Here is an 18,161-nt window from a genome sequence, read left to right as displayed (position 1 = left end):
GAACCATAAATTTTCATATTTAACACTAAGCAGGTGGAAGTTGGACATGAAATATTAGACACAGTTACGATGCCTGATGAGGTTCCTTTCATCTTAGAAGAGTGCCATGACTCTGCTTGTGGAGGTCATTTCGCTAGGCGGCTAACTGTGCAAAAAGCCTTGAGGGTGGGATATTGGTGGCTGGCCATCTTCCAGGATGCATTCAAGTATGTTAAAAGATGTGACATCTGCCAATGACATGATAGCCGAGAGAATAGGAAGCGACCACTCACTCCTATTATGGCAATCATTCCATTTGAGAAGTGGGGGATCGACTGCACAGAAAAGATATATCATCATAGAGACTGATTATTTTACTAAGTGATCAGAAGCACGTGCAACATAGAAAGATGATGCAAAGGAAACTGCCAGTTTCCTATTGGAGCAAATCGTATGTCGATTTGGTCTGCCAAAATAAATAGTATCGGACCATGGAACCCATTTTTTGAACAAGGTGATCAAAAGCTTGACTAAAGCATGGAAAATCAAGCATAATAAGATGACCCCCTATAATTTGCAAGCAAATGGAAAAGTTGAAGGTGCCAATAAGCAGCTTGTGGGTATCCTATCCAAGATAGTCTCCGAAAAGAAACGAGACTGGGATACAAAATTATATGTGGAAGTATGGGCGTATAATACGACGTTCAAATGAGCTACTGGTCACACCCCTTTCAAGCTAGTATATAGACAGGAGTGTGTCCTACCTCTAGAGATCAAGTTGTTGACATAAGACATCTGCAAGGAAACAATGATAGAGGTTGATGGGTTGACTGATCCCTTATTTGTAGCACCCATACTTAGAGCAAAAATATCATTCGAGAAAGCTCTTCTAGTGGAGTGAAGGCTATAAAATGACTGAGCAAGAAGAGGGGACATTCATTTGGGAGATGAAGGTGGGATGGAGCCATAAGTTAATCGTCTCAACATGATGAATTTTGACTATCATAATTACAAATAGGGGAGTTCCAGATGACTAGCTATGTAAACCCATTATGGATGTACACATTATACTTTGATGGGGCATCCAAGGGTCCTAATAAAAAAGGGAATGCTGGAGTAGTTATCCGAGATTCCCGATGTAGATTTACAATGAAATTAGTTGCTTATCTCGGGGTAAGATTCACTAACAACATGGCGGAGTATAAAGCCTTGATTATGGGACTGAATATTGCCAATAAAGGTGGTATTCAGCACTTGTTAGTAAAAGGGGATTCCCAGATGATCTTAAATCAACTAAATGGGACATATATAGTCCGAAATCCTATCCTTCGTATGTATCATCGAACTACTATAATCCTACTTGATGAATTTGAGAGTGTATCTCTTCAACTGATTCCACGTTCTTGGAATCAATTTGCAGATTCACTAGCCATTTTTTCTTATGAAGAGGACCTCTTCTTCAACTGTGGTCCTAGTCCAGATGTTGCTCTTGATAACGAGACAGGACCTGGTTGCTTGTGGGAAATGTTATCAGACCACACATTATATGGCAGACGATGGTTGATATGGGTAATGCGAAGAGTAGCCAAGACCCATCTACCACTATTATCCTGGACCCATAGGTTGATTTGATGACATGTTATGTGTACACCTCTTGCTATATATGCAGTTGGTATGGGTCACAACTTGATGCATTTAGTTTAGGGATGAGAGCCCTATTTTTCCCCTTGGACTAGAGCGTATTTTCATATATCTGCCTTTTTCCAAGGAGGGATCTATTTGAGCTTATTTGTTTGATTTCTTTAGGCCAAGAGGGCCAGTTGTTATAAGGTTTTCATGTTTGATTTCTTTAGACTGAGAGGGCTAGTTAGTTTGTAGTACAAATGTGCTATTTCTTAAGGCCAAGAGGGCCTTATGTCTGTTTGGTGCAGGTACAGTTAATGGTTTGTTGTTGTAGTGATTGCATCATATAGGTTGATGAAGTCCCTGAAGGGAGCCTTTGCTGTGGAGGAGCTTCTTGTGGCCATCCAGGTGGTTTCGTCCCCTTTAACACAATATTAGCGAGTTTGGGAATCTTGCAATTCCTATTTTTTGAATACTAAAAAGGTGGCACCCAGATAACATGGCTATAAGTTTCTCAAAACCATATGATGTGACCTATCATTGGAAAGCACTTGAAAAATGGAATCTATTGAGCTATAGAGTGCTTGATTTGGAGTTATAGTGTTCAAGTTATGACAAATCCAAAGATTTGACCATATGCCCCAAAATTATGAAAAATTCCCATATTCCCCAATATGGTGTTCTTTCCAAGTCTTTTTCTTTAAGCAATTAATGATATATATGCTTGTGAGGGTTATTTTCTTTTGTTTGTTGGGGACTGGCAATCATGGCATGAAGTCCCAGGTTTAGGTCGGTATGTCTATGGGAGGTCTGAGTAGTCATTGGCTCTTGCAAAGGCATTGTCAGGCACTGAAAGACTTGTTTTAGATGGGAGTTCTAGTGACCTTGTTCTACTGACCCACTAGGCGGTCGTTCTAGGAGTCCCTGTTAGTTTTGAGGCAGTTAGAGAAGCTTGCTAAAAATAACCAAAACCCTCAATATCTGAAAGAAAATATATGAATATACAAAGGTATGTAAAAAGGGGTTCTAACCCATATATCAGTAAAGAAGAAAGAAGAATATTTAATTGGTTGTTTATCGCCTTATCTTCCTAGGGGTGGCAACTAGGTGAAAAACAAAGAATAAAAGAAGGTTGGAGCGAAAATAAAAGTGAGCGTTAGAAAAAGGATTAAGTGTCGCCTTGTGAGGGCTTGGTAGGTTCTTGGGTACCAAGACAGAACCTGAGGCCGATGCCTTATTCTCTTGGGTCACTACGCTCAGCTCCCTCCCTTTTACATGCTCGAGTATGGAAAATAAGAGGCTAAAGGACCAATGTGATGTGTTTTGTTGCTTATATTCTATATTAGTTTGATGCTCTTTATGATTGTGTATATGCAGATTTGTTCATGGGATTCGACGGACTGAGTCACCCTATCCTGTGGTCGCTAATGACATATGTTTTTTGACATCGAGAAGTACTTAAAAATAGCCAAATTTTCCGAATTTCAGGGGAAAAATAGACTTTGTCAAAGGCGGCAACTGCAATCAGTACGATTTTAAGCGGCAAGCCCAAAAGTGCTTTAAAGACCCACTAGACGGCGGTCAGAAAAATTTCATAATTTTTCGACATGTCAGTCCAAACTCTGGGAGATGTGTGGTAGTGCAGGACTTCAAGACAAAATCCCAAGATTTTTTAGCGGACGAATTGGAGGCCGGACGATCGATTGGGAGTGCCCACGAGGCCAAGTCCAAAATGGCCAAGTGTAAAGAGCTTAAAGAAATCCCAAAGAGTGTGACCCTTAGGGGCTCCCTTTGGGGGCCCCAACAAAAAATGATTTCGTGGAAGGGGGGGGGGGGGGGGCAGGGGCATTTCTTTTGGTCGCGTGCAGACATGAAGGCGCCATGGAATCATTTTGATAAGGAGGGGGGTTGGAGAGCTTAAAAGCAACCCCCCAACTGATCTGATGCATGATCTTCATGTTTCCTACGCTTTCTATTGCCTATCTCCATGCATGGAATGGCTACCTGAATGGTCTGATCGGAATTCAGCCTTTCTCTCTCCTCCCTCTCTCTCCCCTTAACAGCCAGTTCATGCCCATGAAGAAGATTCAAGACTGCTTGTCCGGCATAGTACCGGAGCACTCCTAGATTGATGGAGGGATAGAGTTTGCTATTTTGAGGTGGGCTAAGCCTTGAATGAAGGCTGATCTGCAGTCCCCCATCAGATTTTAAAACCCACAAAGAAGGAAAAAATCGGTAATTCTATTTTACAAAGAAAAATTGCTTGTTTTTTACATTTGATTGAGCCAATGTTGTTCTTATGGTAGAAATGTTGTTCACTATTTTTTCTATGCTTCCATGATGAAATTTAGAAAACATAAAGTCAAAATGTTGAAAATAATTTTTAGAAACCCGTAAAACACGGTTTTTATGAGCAAAATGGGATTTTTGGTGTTTTTGGGTGGGATAAACCAACACACATGGGATAAAATGCTAATAAAATCTATATTTCTATTTTTTCAAGAATTAAGAGCCATAGATCTAGAAATATATCAATTTTTTATTGGGAAAAATAGAGAAAAATGAGAAAAAATAAGAATATGCCTTAGAAAAATACGAAAAAATATAATAGGTGGTTGTGGATCTATGGTGGGGCAAAGCATAAGGTTTGGCCTCAGTATTCCCTATTTTTTTTGTCACAGTGTGTGATTTATTGCTCTTTATACACTAAATCATGACAAAATAATCTCTATACACCTATGCAATGAAGCAAAACTTAAACAGTGAGGGAGAGTAGGATTTTGTGCAATAGTTTGAGAGCTGAAATAATACAAATTCTAATTATTTTTTTCTATGCATAGCATTTAGGAAACTGACTATTTGGAAATTAGGGATCTAGTAGCACAAGTTTTGCCGTGGTGCTAGATTCTTGCAACGAAGCATATACGTATTAGTTGGAATTCATGGAAAGACTGTTTGCATATTAGCACATAGGCTGATTTCAAAACATAACTGTTTGTGCACAATGAGACATCCACTATTGTATTGATCATACATGTGGCAATGGTGACTTAGTAGAGGATGTCTATATGGGTCAGCCAAAAGGGTATGTACACCCTGATTTTCAGCACTATGTATGCAGGCTGAAAAAAGCATTCTACGGGCTAAAGCAAGCTCTGAGAGCCTGACATACAAGGATCAGTAACTACACGCAAAGCTTGGGTTTTGTTGTTGGTAGGGCTGATCACAGCCTATTTATGAAAAAGACTAACAGTGGCTTGGTAGTACTGGTCATATATGTTGATGATTTGATAATCACTGGTGATGATGACTTAGGCATACAACATGTAATGAAGATGCTAAAAATTGAATTTGACATGAAAGACTTAGGTGATTTGAAGTATTTCTTAGGCATTGAGGTGGTTACAACCGAAAATGATTTATGGTTGATGCAGAAGCACTATGCCATGGAAATGTTGAAGAAGTATGGCATGACTGAATGCAAACCACTAGATACACCTCTTCATCAAAATGTAAAGTTAGACATGAGCATTGGGGCTGAAGTTGAGGATGTGACTATGTACATGCAGATGGTTGGTAGTTTTGATTTACTTGACCATCACTAGGCATGATTTGAGCTATGTTGTAGGGCTCATAAGCTAGTTTATGTAGAAGCCTCGAAAGCCGCACTTGGATGCAGTTAGACGCATTATGAGATATGTTAAGTTCTCTGTAGATTATGGGTTGTTCTATATGAGAGATAAGCCCTTGAAACTAGTTGGATACATGGATGTAGATTGGGCAGGATGCTCATATGACCGTAGATCTACGAGTGGCTATGCTTTTGGGTTTGGAAGTGAAATGATCAGCTAGAGCAGCAAGAAGCAGCCTACGGTTGCTTTATCAAGTACTAAGGTAGAGTACAGGGGTGTTGCATTGGCAGCATGTGAGATTGCATGGCTGCTCAAGCTTATGGCTGATTTGGACATATAGGTAGATGCTCTAGTGACTCTGATGTGTGACAATCTTAGTAGTGTACTCCTGGCCATGAATCCAATATACCATGCTAGGACAAAACACATTGAGATACACTGCCACTTCATTAGAGAGATGGTTCTTGCTGGAGGAGTTGATCTCATGTGTGTGAAGACTAATGAATAGGTTGCAGATATCTTTACCAAGTCTCTGGGTAAAGATAAGTTTAGTGTTTTCAGACAGTTGCTTGGTGTACAGTTGTTGTCTTGAGCTTGAGGGGGAGTGTTGAGACTTCAAGCTCGTATGGTGTGTGACTAGTGACAGAGTCTTAGCTGTGTCCAACTGTATCAGTGGGACATTAAATAAGCCGGTGGCTTTAGACTTATTCAGTACTTGGTGTGAATGGTCTTATAGACCTTAGTGTGTTGTAATCATTTGATATATATGGGTAATAAAACATAAAAAGAATGAGTGAGAGCATACAACTCCTCATAGTGGTTTCCATTCTTTGTCTCTGTCTTTCTCACTGTTAACAAATGTCTCTATGACAACCAAATACCCTCTAGAAATTTGATTATCTCTATGAGAAGAAAATAGTGTAGCTCTCCTAAATCCTTCATCTCAAATTCAATCTTGAGAAGACTCTTTACATCATGAATCTCTATCATTGTATCATCCTTAATTATCAAATCATCCACATATATAGTAATGACCACAATATCTATAGTACTTATATACATAGAGTGAGTGATTAGCATGTGCTCTATGAAATCCAATGCTGGCAATGTATTCTCCAATCTTATCATGCCATGCCCTAGGTGCTTAATTCAAGTGGCTGTTGCACATAAACTTTCTCCTACAACTCCCCCTACAAGAAGGCATTCTTAACATCCATTTGGTGTATGATCTAACCTTTTGATGCAGTCACTACTATGATAGCCCTTATAGTGGCCATTTTAGCCATTGAAGCAAAGAGCTTCTTATAATCAATACCATGAGTCTGTGCATACCCTTTGGTAACTAGCTATGCCTTATCGTGTTCAATAGATACGTCTACCTTCTAAATCCATTGCATCCAATAGCTTTCTTGACTTCAGGTAAGTGCATTAACTCAATGGAGCCTTTAAATTACCATGTGCTCTCTATACACTTGATGCCCATACTGAAGGAATACCATGCTCATCATCCAAATTCTTTGAACTACTAGAATCTCCATCAAACCCTAAATGACTAAGCAAATGCATCATTACCATCTGTCACTTTCTTCTTCCCTTTGTCTTTACCTGCAACACTAGTGGATGCACCTGAAGATATGGGACTACTTCCTAGTCTCCTAGAGCAAGGGCTAACTGTAAATATAGTATCAAATGATGCTTTTGGTCCACTAAGACTTTGTGATTTTTACTTTTATTTTTGCATATAACTATCATCATCATCATCGTCATCATCCAATGCATCACCTCTAGATGCATACCAACTACTCATCTCATAAAAAATAATAGCTCTACTCACTCAATACTCACTAATGATAGGGTTATAACAATGGTACTCTTTCTACTCTAAATAGTATCCTATAAAAATGCATTTTTTAGTCTTTGGATCAAGCTTCTTTCATAGCTCATTCGGTACATGATCATATGTAATACAACCACACACTTTCAAGTGTGACACATCTGGCTTCTTATCTATAAAGCATTCTTCCAAGATTATCTCATGAACTACAGTTGTTGTAGGAGTTCTATTCATAATATAGGTAGTATTATAAATAACTTTTGACCAAAAATATCATTTTGGCCATCAATGCCCATGCAACTTTTGCAATATACTTATGTTTTCTTTCTACAACCCCATTTTGTTGTGGGATATACCTACAAGTAAACTGTCTTTTTATCCCATGAGATCTTAAGAAGTCACTAAACTTATTAGAGAGGTAATATTACCCTCTATTTGACCTCAAGTACTTAGCTTTTAAGCATGTTTTTGTTTCAACAGTAGCCTTGAAAGTTTTGAAGTGCACACATTACTCTTTTCCTTTATGTAATATATCCACAACTTTCTTGAGCAATCATCAATAAATGCAACAAAGTATTTGCTGCCACCAAGATATATGTTTTATATAGGTCTCCAAATATTTATATGTGTAACATTAAGTATCTTCTTTATCATGTCTCTATCATGTGGAAAAGATTGTTTTACCTACTTAGCAAACTAACATACTTCACATACTTTATGAAATTTGGTAACTCTAAAAATATACGATCCTATAACCAACCCTTTGGATTGCATTAATTTTTACATTCTCACATTTGTATATCCAATGTATTTGTGCAATGTTTCAATATCTATAACAACTCCTTTTCCTTTAGTATATATATCAGCATCATAGTAGGAATTCCAATATCTAAAATGAACATTCAAGCAACTCTACTTCCTTCTATGACCAACCTACACTTATCATTAAAATCTTCCACAAAACAACATTTTGCATTAAATCAAACCTACAATCCTTGTTGTACCATTTGGCCAATAACAGTTGAGAAAATTGTAGAGGGTGAGATGCCCTATTAATAAGCTTACACACAATGGATGTTCAACAAAGAATTATACATATATGACAAAGGTCATGGAACATAGATAGCCTGCTGCTATATTTAGTGAAGCTGTCATGGACAAAAATTGGTGCAAAGTAATGGACGAGGATACGAATGTACTAGCTGAAAATCAAACTTGGGAATTGGTTGCATTTCCTGATGGTAAGAAGTCAATTGGTTGTAAGTGGGTTTAACACTATATTAGAGATTTCAAGAATCTCCCAAGTTCCACTCTCAAATTAGAAATAAAGATTTGACCATGTGGCTAAATCTTAATCCCTTTTTTGAAGATGGAACTTGGAACTATAATCTATATAATATCTAGAAAATGTTCTACCTTCAACAAGGAAGGGGGTGACAATTTGACCATGTGACCAAATATTGACCATCCTATAAATTCCTAAAGTATATCAAAATTTCCAAACTCCCTAATATAGTGTTGTTTATAAAGTTAAGTGCAAGTCTACTAATGGTAGTATTAAAAGTTATAAATCCAAGTTATTAGCAAAAGGATATGCACAATAGTCTGGCATGGATTATGAAGAGACATTTAGCCATATTGTCAAAATGGCAAGTATCAAGTCACTAATTGCTTTAGCTGCAGTAAAGGGAAAATTTTTCCAAAAAATGGATGTGAAGAATGTTTTTTTGAATGGAGACTTGACAAAAGAGGTGTTTATGGATCAATTGGAAGGGTACATTTACCCTCAATATCTGAATTATGTTTGCAAGCTGAATAAAGCATTGTATGGATTGAAATAGGCTCCAAGAGCTTGGCATGCAAGTATTAGTACTTACTAATAGAGTCTTGGATTTGCAGTTGGATAGGCTGATCATAGTCTCTTTATGAAGAAGACAGATGTAGATCTTGTGGTATTAGTCATCTACATTGATGATCTGATCATTAGAGGAGATGATGGAACTAGGATACATAAAGTTATGGCTATGCTAAAAATTGAAATTTATATGAAGGATTTGGGAGAATTGAAGTTTTTTCTAGGTATTGGGATTGTGAATTCAACCAATGGACTTTGGCTGATACAAAGATAGTATAAACTTGAGATACTGAAAAAATATGGTATGATAGATTGGAAACCTTTGGATACTCCACTAGATTAGAATACTAAGCTAGATATGAATACTATAGATGAAATTTTAGATGTTACTATGTACAATCAAATGGTAGGGATTCTCATTTATCTTACTACTACCATGCCTGATCTTAGCTACACATTTGGACTCATGATGAGTGAGTTCATGCAAAAGCCTAGAAAACCCCATTTGGATGCAATGAGACAAATTATGCATTACGTCAAGGCTAGAGTAGACTATGAAGCCTTTCATGAGAAGAATAAGAACTTGAAGCTCATGGGATATGCTGATGTAGATTGGGCAGGTTTTTCATAGGATAGATGGTCTACTAGTGGATATGCATTCAATGTTCATAGTGGAATATTTAGCTAGAGTAGCAAGAAGCAACCAACAATTGCACTCTCTAATACTGAGCTAGAGTATAGAGTTGCTACATTAGTAGCTTGTGAGTTTGCTTAGTTTATGAAGTTGTTGATAGTATGAGTAGTGTACTTCTTGCTACAAATCTTGTGTATCATGCCAGAACAAAACAAATAGAGGTACACTATCACTTTATATGAGAGATGGTACCTGCAAGGAACATAGACGTCCTGCATGTTAAAACCAAAGAATAATTAGGTGATATCTTTACCGAGTCACTAGGTAAAGATAAGTTCAATCACTTTAGAGAGCTGCTTGGGTACAATGTCTTTCTTGAGCTTGAGGATCAAACACATTCTATTCATTTTATTCACTCGACCCTCCAGCTATAGCTTGTTAGCTATGTGTCATGTGTGGTCAATGAGTTGAGTTAGTAACTCAACTTATATGACCACACATGACTAAACCTATGGTTAGTTGTAGATCTAGTCTGTTACTTTCACCATGGTTATAGACCTATGGTTAGTTGTAGGCCTAGATTACTTTCACTATTGTGAGTTAGACTATGTGGCTGACTAGGGAAGATTTATAATAGGATCACACATGCCAATTATACTACCTTCTTGAGCAATAAAAGGAATACCCTCCAAAGCCATCAAAAATCTATCTTTCACCCAATCAGAGTTTTTCTACCTAGCTTTAAGCTCTTTATATATTATCTATTTGGATTTCTATCTAAGATTCATAATGGAATCGCAGGGGTAAATAAATCCATCTTTGTATCAGTTCATTTGAAATTAAAGTGGATTCTGCTCTTCTCATATTTGTTGTGTATTCTCTATGGGCCTTACTTAGATTCTATATGTTATATATCGTGTAATTTCTACATGTGCTCAAATGGCTACCAAATTTGGTAGGGATATTCATTAGATGTGAAAGTACACTTTGAGAATATTGTTTATCCTTTGGAACTCTTTGATTAACATGAGATTTAAGAATACCAAAACTACTTACCATAACAAGCTACTTTATGACTTGTATATATACTACTTATATTACTTGTATTTACATGATTTTGCAAATGTATTTCTTGAGATGAAATCCATATATCCTACTTTTATGAATCAACCCATCTAGATTTTGTTCTTGATTATAAAGGATCGTTCTCATCCAACTAAAAATTTAGTTTGAAATGTAGAATCTAAACTATTTTCATATCTCACGAGACTAACATTAAAGGTCCTTTCTCCTCAATTTCATATTGAACCATTCTTTCCTTTTCAAAATTTGTTCCTCATAATAGTTCATTGCTTGTTGTCTATCTAGCTCTAGGTTATACAAATTGAGTCCTTGATCAATTTCCAACTCTAATTGATCCAACTGATATCTTTTTACAAAGTCCATTATGGGAAATATGACATTCATAGGCATTATAGCCTCCTAACTATTAGAATATTAGAGTGAGAGCAAGAGAAAGTGTGCACAAGAGGGAGGGAGAGCTCAAGTACAAGATGAAGATCTTGCTTAATGAGTTGTTCACAGGTACAACTAGTACACTCTCCCCCAATTTGAGAGTGACCTCTAGGCTATTTAAATAGCCTTTGGATTGCTAGGGTTAGGGTTATCATTTGCCTTCCAATCCATTCACACCTAGCTACCCTTGCATACATAGGGTTCACATGCCTATCTCTCAACATTGACCATATACCAAATGAAAAGGGGTGAAACTTGAACTTTTCTTCTAAATTTTCCTACAAGCCGGTAAAGATTGATAAAGGTACTTGTCTCAATGGTCTTCCATGAGTTTAAACAGAAGATACTACAAGTTCCTATTGAATGATTCAACTAGCCCATTGCATTGAGGATAGTAAGGGGTAGCAAACCTATGCTTCAGATGTAACTTTCTTGTCAATTCTTGAACTAGCTTATTTTTGAAATCAAACTATGATTTTTCACTATTTCCAATGGTATCCCAAACTTGCACCATGTATCCTCCATTAAAATTTGGATTACATCCTCTTTCTTACATTTTTGATTGGCTTTTGCCTCAGACCATTTGATCATGTAAGCAACTATAGTATGGATGTAGAAATTTCCTATTTTAGCCCTTGGAAAAGGTCCAATGAAATCCAAACCCCATTTCTCAAATGCTCCATAGGAAATAATATGTTTATCAGTTCTAGAATTAGCACCCTCTCATCCTCAGTGAATAATTGACATGAATGGCAACTTTTACACCAATAAGCAACATTAGCACTAAAACTAGGCCAAGTAAGTCATGCTAAAAAGATTTTCCATTTTGGTTAGCTCAAATTAAAAGTGACCTCTACATCCTTCTTTGTGATAAGAAGATAATTAAGTTGGAATTTTAGAGCTGTTGAATACTCTTTTCAGTACATTATTAGCCCCTCTCATATATAGCCAGTCACTTACAAGTGTGTATGACTTGGCCTTTCTAACAATTGCATGTCTTTTACCCTTATTAGCCAAAGATTTTAGCTTGCCAATTTTTAGGAACACTTCAATCGAGTGAAGGCTTTAGTTGTCTTCATATCTAGGATTGTCTGCCCTCATGGTAGCAACATAATTTCAAATAGCATTTTCAACCAAATCATGAGCTCTATTGTTAATTTCCTTGCTAATATCCGAAAATTTAAAAATTTTAGTTGCTTAATCATCCCCTTTAGCTTGAACAACTAGCTTCTCAAAACTTTCTTGTAAGCTTTCCTAGAACCGGTTCAGTTTTGATTTGTAGAAGTACTCTGTGTGAACACCCACTAGAGGGAAGTTTAAAGATTGAAATTTGAAACTTTAGTGTAAGCTCATAGCCTTAAGCTTAAGCTTTTAAAGAAAGAATCTTTGACTAATCGTCTGATCTGCACGGCGGGACAAGAGGATGTTGACGTCCATGTCGTCGCCAGGGAGTACATGCTATCGCCATTTTGAACTTGGTCGACAACTAATATAGTATCTCCCTTTCCCACTACCTTTTTGTGTCCTAGCTGAATACATTGTTTTAGACCAGCATGTAAGTTTGCATATTTAGCCTCATTATTGCCTTATATTTCCTTGCTTTCCTGATTTCTGAAAAAAACTTATTGACCTCCAATACTCTCAAAAATCCCAAACTTTACTTTTTCAACATTTTTCTATACTACCATTAAAAACAAAGTGGAAATTTCACCAAGCTCTTTATAGGTCAAAATATCAACTAAATTATCTCTTACACTATCCTCTTTCATACAGCTAAATTCAAATTATTGCAGAACCAACAACCATTTAGTTATCCTTGGGGCATCTTCAATAGACTACAAAATCTATGGGAGCAACTGAGAACTAGTAAGCATTACAAATGATATTTGAATCATGTATTACTTTCATCTTTTAATTGCATATACCATCCCACATACTAATAGCTCTTCTTCCAACCAATCCTTTTCAGTTTCTCCAATAGATTTGCTGTTGTAAAATATAAGTCGCATGTAAGACATTCCCTTTACTTTTTGCATCAAAATAGCTCTAACACTATTCTTTTCAATGTTGAGGCTAATGGAAAAAGGTTCATCCCAATTTGGAGGCATAAGAACTAGCAAAGTAGTTAGATTCTCCTTTATCTACAAGAATACAACCTCCTCAGTTTGTGTCCAAACTAAATGATTTTTTCGATTGCTTTTTATAGAGGATACACATATTTCGCTAGCATATGAAAAGACCTTGAGAGATACTTCAGTTTTTGAAAAAGCTCATAAATTCTTTTATAGTTTCTGGAGAATTCAGAGGAAGTAGAGCCTAAACTTTGCTGGGTCCAAGTAAAATGGCATTAGGAGATAATTTATCCCCAAGAGTATCACTTTACTTCTTACTATCTTGCATTTATCAAGATTTAGTTATTCTCCATCTTGATCTAGTTTTCAAAAAACCTCATCAAGCTTTTCAGCATCATGCAACATAGCTTTAGAGTTGTATATGCAAAATTCATCCATGAATACTCGTAGGGATTTTCAAATGAAAGGAGACAATACCCAATTAACCCTTCTTTGAAAGTTAGCATATAAATTCATTATACTAAAAGTTATTATGCTTGTAATAGAAACATCCCCAAGGAGTAATGAATGTTGTCTTTTTCTACTCCTCTACTATTCTCATTTGAAAGTATCCATAATATCCATCACACACACGATAAAACTCATGACCTACTACTTGATCCAAAATCTCATCTCGAAATGGAAGAGGATAGTAATCCCTTTTGGTCATAGCATTAAGAGGTTTAAAATCAACGCATACTATCCATTTTCCATTCTTTGGTCTGATTACAACAAGAGATACCCATTCTGCATTATCAATAGGGTAAATAAACCTTGCCTCCAACAGTTTTGAACCTAAGCTCTAAGTATACTTTTCTTAAATTGTACCAAGTCTTCTTAACTTCTAAGCTGCTAGTTTACATCCTTCTTTCAATTGGATATGATGCAAAATACTATTAGTGCCCCTTAGTTGATAATATTTAGCAACAAGTAGCTTTGGGTATTTTTGAAAGATGGCTGAATATTTAACTATTTCATCATCAGTCAAGTCATTTCCTAGTATATTCATGAGTTTATATAACCCAACATTCATCCAACTACTAGTCACACATTTCCTACTACGGGTTATCCATTTTTGCTACAGGTTAGGCATTTTTGACTACAAGTTAAGCATTTATTGTGCAGGATTTACTATTTTTTTCTCTTCTTTTGGACCTTGAATTGACAACCCAAAAAGGTCAGTGGTGTCTCTAGAAAGTAAACAGGCTTCCCTTCCTCTATCTTCATCATCAATGCTAGAACTTTCTAGATTGTTGGTTTGAGGTCTCAATCTCTTTTAGTATCACTTTGATGTCCACCTCGAATGATAGATCCTATCTTTATATCAAATATCACCCTCTTATGAGTAGGTTTGTCTAGATGGAGTTCGAATTGGCCTCTATACCAATCTTGTTTGGATCTCATAATAATCAACCATGGTTGCTCCAAAATAAGAGGACATGCCCATAACTTCATAGGCATAACATGAAAGTCCAAGCATGCCCTCTAACCTCCAATATTGATCTCCAAGTTTTTAATAACTCCTAAGCACTTTATCTTCAAGATATTAGTCATTTTAACCTTAAATATTGACTTTTCTCCCATTTTAAGATGCATTTGCAGCATTGTTTCTTTAGTGATTACATAGACTCATACACCACCGTTTACATAAACTTGCTCAACGGGTAAAATCATGGTGTGGTATCAAAAGAAATGTCATTATAGCACTTTTTAAAAAAATTATTCATGAAATAGGGTAATTGGCTAAATGCTATAAGTAAACTAAATAAATTTTTAATTGTACCAGTTAATATTGGAAGGTTTGTCACTTCTATGTCTATGCTTTAGAGCATACACTATCCTAAGAATGTTCTAAAAGTGGTTTAATTCAAACTAGCTCATCTGTAACCTTTTTTCTTTCAAAATTCTTGCTATCCATTGAACTTCATTTTCAGTATCACTCTCCTTGGCTCTCTTATTAGCTAGAATATCTGCATTTTTCCCATCATCAAACATCCTAGTTTCAATTAAGTTCATATTATATGGGCCTTCATCCAGTCTTCTTTCCAATTATTTCCTAAGTTGTCATTGTTTTTGCTGTAGTCTAACATACTGTGTAGCATTTTGTTGCGACATGGAATACATCTCTCATCCCATTCTTCTTGATATACAAAATCAAGGGCAATATGTCCTCTTTTCCTACAATTAAATAATTAAAATTTCTCATACGTATTCCTTGGAGGTCCTCTAAAATGGAGGTCCTCTAAAACACGTCATAGTGGGGGTTCTTATCTGTAGCTTCCTTTGCTTTTGCTAAGCTATTTTAACTGCATCATCAAGTGATGTAGGATCTTTTCTCTAATTTTAGGTTTGAGCAAAGAAACAAATTTATCATTTTTCAAGAATATGATTGGGGTGTGGTCCATACCTCCTCCAAACTCTATCTTTCTATCTTCAAACGTAATAGTAAATTTAGATACTTACTTATTATCTTCTTGAAACATTCTTTCCAAATATTTTCATAGACTCTTAGGTGTTTGCCTTGCTACAAACTTGGTAATAAACCTAGTTCTAACTTAATTCAATTTTATCTTTGTCTTCTTACTTAGTAAATCCCATCATAGTCTTATAGAACCTTGAAGTAATATGTCAATTATTTGAAGATTATTAGCATCAATATCTATGTGATCCTTATAGACCATCTACTCCAATTTCTTGATAACTACACCCTCATTTTCAGTACCAAAAAAGTGTTCATAGCCAATTGCAACCATATTTGAAATTGTGTGCATGTTTATAACAATCTTCTTTATAAAACTATCAAATATATTAATTTCAAAATCCCTCCATATGAAAAATTATAGTATTATATTAACCAATCGATTTTAATATAATAAATAAATAGTATTATAATCAAAATACATATCCATAAAGGTGTTAATATGTAGTATTATTCAAACTATATAGTCTACAAAGGTTTAAAATAGTCAAATTACATGGAGTTTGAACCTTTGAATTAATGGCTTGTCATTACATTGATGTTGGACCTTCTTTTAAGCCCACACATCTTCTTAAGGTGATTACATAAATCAGTTCAAGGCAAAGAATAGTGTGAATAGGGCTGCTTAGACCACTTTTGAGAGCAATAGTGTAAACACTCATTAAAAGAATTAGCTTGAGTGTGAAAGGGGCGATTTAGTTGGCCTTTTTTTTTTCAACCTAAAGCCTTAGACTTTAGAAAAAGAAAGGAAACAAGGATAATGTTGAGTAGCATGCAACGAACATGGCGAGTTGCTTCAATAGGCATAGCATTGTTCCTGTTGTAGGTCGTGGTTTTGCAAGTACCGCCTTCTCATAGCACCTTCAGTAGGCGGCTAGATTTGAAGCTTTTCTTCTACCACTCCACCACCCAAGGCAGCAGCAAGTCTATTACTCCCTTGCATCCCCTTTGATTGGGCGAGTAGTTCCTCCTTGACTATTTGGCCTCCTGCAATAACCATTAACATAGTTACCGGAGGCATATGCATTTCCGCCACCATACATTCCCTGTTGAAATCATCTCCCCTCCCTCTGCCAACTTGTAGGGCAACAGGCATTAGCCATTTCTCTTCCACAAAAACCTATTGTCCTTTGAAGGGGAGTGGAGAAGTCTCTATAGCACTCTAAGCAAGACTTACTTTGCACACGAGGAAGATGACAATGATATGATGATCATGTGCGACTATGCACCAATGAAGAAGGTTCCTTTGTCAACACAAGCAAGAATGTATAAGAAAAATAAAATTTCTTATGAATCATAAATAGATAGACCCCGAATTAGATTGTTGCTGATACTTGAAGCAAAGTCCAATCAAGTTGAGTACTGCAAGTGATGAAATCCCCCTTGTAAATGCACCCTCCATGAAGAGATCCCCTGATGGAGGATCACAACAATTGATACAATGATGGATCATTGGTCCAAAACCCTAAGATGCCCAAATGTTGATGAGTGCTGATGGCTTGAAGAAACTGAGATGAAAATAGGATTTTGATGGCATGTACAAGGAGAAAAAAATCGAAATAGGAAGAATTTAAAGTATGCAGGAAAGAAGTAAGATGCATCCACTAACTATCTATCTTAGCCATGGCTTTGATACCATGTTGAAAAACACGGACCTAGAACCAGATCGACTATGGTGGACGCAAGTCAAACACACAATACATTATCAGAATAAGGAATTATAACTCAAGTGAATTAGGTTCCAATATAGATTAACTTGGACTCATAAACACAATCTTGCGTGACTCAAATTGATAGTACCATCTCTTGAAATGAGTGTCAAGTACATGCTTATATAGCTTTTGGGTGGTACCACTATTTCTCAGTATGCTTATGGGGTTTTGGACATCTCTTCCTAGAGCTTCTAGAGCATACATCTTTGTCATATATCTCATACAAAGCCACTTATGGGCAAGCATCATTTGCTATTCTCAACACTTATGGTGTATTTTTAACTAGGGAATTGATAGGGAATACCCTTTTTTGTCCTATATAGGGCCCTCCCCCTTGGGATCTAAGAGCGATACTATGCAAAATTTTACTTAACCCTCACTTCCTTTGACTAAGGCATATGATAAGGTCTCATACAACTATACAATATGTAAGTTCGATTGATCACCTACATTGATTGACAACCCAACCTTCTTCCCAACAAGTATAAAAGTATCGAACTTTCCTTTGACATAGGGTTCCTATTCCTTGAGCTCTCCACTTGCCTTTGAGGCCTGGAGTTATTATTTGTACCTAGCCTAACCTTGAATTGAATTGGTGAAAGTAGTAGTTATGGAACGGATCTCAAGGCATCTTAGTTTTGATCCTAATGATCATAGTTTGTACTAACTATACACAACATCGAGATCCCAATCTATTAAATATGAGCTATCAGTTCATGATATTAGCAAGAGCTTGGGTAAAGATCTAGAGTTTCTAGGATGAATTTCCTTTAGGCTAGGTTGCTTA

This window comes from Lygodium microphyllum, chromosome 18 (assembly GCF_053477565.2).
Source record: "Lygodium microphyllum isolate KBCC chromosome 18, Lygodium_microphyllum_v1.1.10, whole genome shotgun sequence".
NCBI classification, from domain to species: domain Eukaryota; kingdom Viridiplantae; phylum Streptophyta; class Polypodiopsida; order Schizaeales; family Lygodiaceae; genus Lygodium; species Lygodium microphyllum.
The sequence above is the reverse complement of the archived record's forward strand: the minus strand, read 5'-3'. Positions refer to the sequence as shown.